This window comes from Acanthopagrus latus, chromosome 17 (assembly GCF_904848185.1).
Source record: "Acanthopagrus latus isolate v.2019 chromosome 17, fAcaLat1.1, whole genome shotgun sequence".
Lineage (NCBI taxonomy): Eukaryota > Metazoa > Chordata > Actinopteri > Spariformes > Sparidae > Acanthopagrus > Acanthopagrus latus.
In genome coordinates this window covers 30,540,906-30,545,479 of record NC_051055.1, presented here as the reverse complement: position 1 = coordinate 30,545,479, position 4,574 = coordinate 30,540,906, and the positions used below count along the sequence as shown (strand labels likewise).

General features: G+C 47.0%; 1 long non-coding RNA gene across 1 annotated transcript in view; it reads right to left on the bottom strand.

The window, feature by feature from the left end:
• Positions 1–713: 713 nt before the first annotated feature.
• The window catches only part of LOC119006048, a 4,362-nt gene continuing 501 nt past the window's right edge, over positions 714–4,574 (bottom strand). The window contains exon 2 of the long non-coding RNA XR_005070653.1: positions 714–1,191. This is a non-coding gene — a long non-coding RNA (uncharacterized LOC119006048). The remainder of the gene's footprint in view (positions 1,192–4,574) is intronic.

The window sequence follows — 4,574 nt, the reverse complement described above, 5'->3', positions numbered from 1 at the left end:
CTTCACAACCAATCATGTTAGTGACGACGATGAGGTCAGAATCTTTACATCCGAAGTTTGACGTCAGCTGCGACCGTGTGTGAGCGCCAAGCGTCGATGTGACAAACACAGAGTCCACCTCTCCTCGCCGCTCAGTGGGTCAGAACACGGGCCCGTCCAGACGGGTCTCTGTGGAAACATCAGTGTCCTGAGACCAGACATCAGCCAGCAGCCTTAAACCCAGCTGGGTTAGCGTGGCTCTTATTTTGCGACTCTCGGTCCGGTTTGTCAGGTTGGGTTGTTGGAAGGCGCTTCGGGCTGCGATGGTCTTAAAGTCGGCTGCTTTTAATAAACAGCTGCTTTCATACGGCACCTGTGTTATAACACTGTGAACGGGTCCAGTCTGCGTTATGAGCGCTATGTCCTGTGGGGTTCTGTTTGTGTTTGTTTCATCCTTCAGGTTCTGGCTGCAGGTGGTCCGTCTCCCTCCTCCTCAAATCTGCAGTTCACGTGTTTAGTTGAGATGTTTGTTAATAAATACACCTGCGTGCATCTCCCTTTGTTTTGGCCTAAGAGCGGATTCATGACGCCTCGTGCTTCTTACGGACTCACACACACACACACACACACACACACACACACACACACACACACACACACACACACACACACACACACGTATATATTTACATGACTTCCACTGCAACCACACAATAAAACATTAAGAACATGTATAAATGGTGTGACAGGCTTTGAATTCTTCACATCTCACGATCCTCTCATCAAAACAACAAATGCTCCAAAAAAAAATCCATTCATTATGTTAAGTGGTCTAAAATTAGCATCATTTTATTAATGTGAAAAACATAAATCTGCATAACCATCTGTGCTGCTGATTCATCAGTCGGCAGGTTGTTTCAGCTGCGACCGACACAAACAGCCCCATCAGCCCCGGCTGTTTCCCAGAGGAGCCATTAGTTCCTAGCACCGGCGTCCCTCCGGGGACACGTTTGATTGTTGCACCACGGATCGGCGACACGACCAGGCGAACTCCTTCCTCCTCTGAGGATGTCGGTAATGACTGACTCACATCGTGGACGTGACACCTGATGCTGCCTCACTCATCAAACTGTTGTTGCCTGCAGAAGAGTCGAGGCGCTTTTGGATCCAACGGTTCCATCAGCCTCCAGAACCGGTTCCTGCAGGAAGCACCTGTCAGAGGAACAAGGCAGTAAAACAGAACAATCATATTTTTATCAGTGTGTTTACAATCAGCTGCATCAGGATTCAGTTTGACTGTAACATAAGAATTGTCAAAGAAATGTAAAACATTACAGCTGGAGTGAAAGTCGGTTCACTGCTGCAGCAAAGTACTAAAACGTGTACAGGAATGTTTCAGAATCAAACCATCAGAGGTGATTTGTTCCTGGAGTAAAACTCTTAAAGAAAACAAAACTTCGACATCCATCAGTTCTTTAAAAACACACAGAAATACAAGACTTCAGTAAAAGTGAGGAGATCCAGCTGTGGGTGAGCGGAGGACGCTGACACGATGTGGCTCTGTCATCACTTTCTTCTTTATGGAGGCTAATATTTGAGAGCAGCAGAACATTTGCAGTCCGGCAGAGTTTGATGAACTCGAGGGAAAGTTAATTTCAGTGAACTCTGCTGCTTCAGACAAAACTGATAAAACACACAGCTGTTGTGTCATGTTCTGCTGAGCTGGGCACGCTCACAACACCAGCCTGGTCTACTGTTATATAACACACTCAGGACAGCACACACACACGCACGCACACACACACACACACACACACTCCTCTGTGGCCACACAATGTGCAGATAATGAGTTTATTGCTGAAACGATTCAGAATTATTGGAACTTTATTACACGCTGAAACTTTATGACAGCATGTGCAGTCATATAATAATATGCTGCACTATGAATACACACACACACACACACACACACACACACACACACACACACACACACACACACACACACACACACACACACACACACACAGTGATTAGAGCAGGTACAATGTGTTTTCTTTTGGTTTCAGTTGTTATCTGCAGTCAGTCGGCCATGTTGGAACACGCTCCTCTGAGATGAAGGATCGAAGCTGGCTAACACACACACACCACACACACGCACGCACACACACACACACACACCACACACGCACGCACACACACACACGCACACACACACACCGCACGCAGACACACACACACACACACACACACGCACGCACACACACACACACACACACCGCACGCAGACACACACACACCACACACACGCACGCACACACACACACACACACACACACACACACCACACACACGCACGCACACACACACACACACAGAGTAAACCATAGCCAAGCAACTTAGAAGTCAACTACAACTCCCAGGGTGCCTTTCAGCCAATCACAGAGCTTTAGATCCACTGACGCCGAGCTGAAGCCAAAGATCAGAAACCTGGTGGAACATCAGCAGTTTAAAACCAGGAGACAAACAAACAAACAAACAAACAAACAAACAAAGATCCTTCAGAAATGTTACACGCAGCTCGTCAATCACAGTTCTGATGGTGACAGGTTCATGCTTTTGTTGTAAAAGTTTTTCAAATGAAACTGAAATTAAACATTTGAAAATTTGTGATGAACTTTTTTTTTTAATCCAAGCACACACACACACACACACACACACACACACACACAAACACACACACACAAATATGGTGCTTGTTGTTAGGATCAGGATGTTTCATCCCTGTTTCTCTGAGAGTCGTTGTTGTCAAAACATTGAGCTGAAATCTGCCAAGAAACCATGGAGATAATCCTGCACACACACACACACACACACACACAAATGTAGTTTTTCAGCCCATGGTGTGTGTGTGTGTGTGTGTGTGTGTGTGTGTGTGTGTGTGTGTGTGTGGTTCTCCTCTCTGCAGGAGGTTCAAGCTCTCACGCAGAAAAGCAGCGATTTCCTGAAAAACAGAACAGACGTCCTTCTGTTTCTCTCTGTGACGGCTGACGGACTCGTGAGGACGTTGTGTCCACATTTCATCAACAAACTGGTCCGTAGAACCACCGAGCTCAGACCAGAAGCATGATTTGATGTATGAAGCCATCAGGTGCACAGAATCACGTCGTCCCTTCAGCTCTTGTAAACCGGTCTGAGGCGGGTCAGTGTGAAGAGCTGTGGGGTCCATAATGACCCGTTAGAACCGGGTCAGGAGTTACAGCTGGACCGACACATTCAACTGGTACAACCGTCTGACACACCTCAGCAGACCTCCAAATCCAAGATGGCTGCTCTACACATCCATGTGGACGTGGTGCTGCGGAGCAGCTACAGCAGCAAGAACTCAAGAACTGTCGCTCACTCAGACTCTGACTTCACCAAATCTCAGGTGAAAGTGTACAACTCTAGTAAAAGTACTCTGTGGGCACAAGAAGGACTTGGTGAGGGGAAAGACGGAGACCTGAGGACGTTCTGCAGCGTTTTGACGATCTACGTTTGTATGTCTGTTATGTAACTGTGATATTGTAACCTGATGTGTTTCGTTTCTTCTTGTCTGTTATTATCATCTGTTTGCTTCCCAGTGCTGAAGACATGAAGCTTGTGTTGTTAATAAGACGCTCAGACGTTCTGAAGCTGCAGATGGATTCATGTCTGGAAACTGAAGTGAGCTCTGATGTGGATCCACTGATCCCTGTGTGTGTGTGTGTGTGTGTGTGTGTGTGTGTGTGTGTGTGTGTGTGTGTGTGTGTGTGTGTGTGTGTGTGTGATACAGTGGATCAGGGTCACAGCAGGGTGCGGCTTGTTGCCATGAAATAACAACAGAGAGCCTGGAGATCAACCAGGAACAGCTGCTGTCGTAGCCAATCACATGAGTGAGTCTTTGTTTGTGTGTCTGTGTATGTCTGTGTATGTGTGTCTGTATGTGTGTGTGTGTGTGTGTGTGTGTGTGTGTGTGTGTGTGTGTCATGTGAAAGACTACAAATACTTTGTCTCTTGTATCTGTACTTTACTCGAGTATCTCTGTGATTTTCTACGTCTGAATGCGAGTCTCCTGGTGGACAGACTGTGTGGACACCTGTACTAACACACTGCTGAAGAAGACGGCTGGATGTGGTCGAAAGCTCTGACAACAGTTGAGTACGTTATCGTCAGTCTGCTGGTTTCACAGAAACAACAGCAGAAAACAGAGAAGCAGTGAGTGTGTCGAGTTTCCTGTCGGAGCTGAATCATCGCGCTGACTGTGTTACCTCGTTCACAGCAGCAGCAGCACAGAGTCTCCACGGCGTCAAAACAAAAGCCACGAGGAGCAGAGCATCATGGGAAATACTCCAGGGAGGAGGAGGAGGAGGAGGGTGACACACTCCTAATCTGTTGGGAGCTGCTACAAATATGTGTGTGTGTGTGTGTGTGTGTGTGTGTGTGTGTGTGTGTGTGTTTGCCCTCCCACTTGTTATTGTTTTATAGCGGCTCAAGTGACTGATTAAGAGTGTGTCTGTATGTGTGTGTGTGTGTGTTGTGTGTGTGTTGTGTGTGTGTTGTGTGTGTTGTGTGTG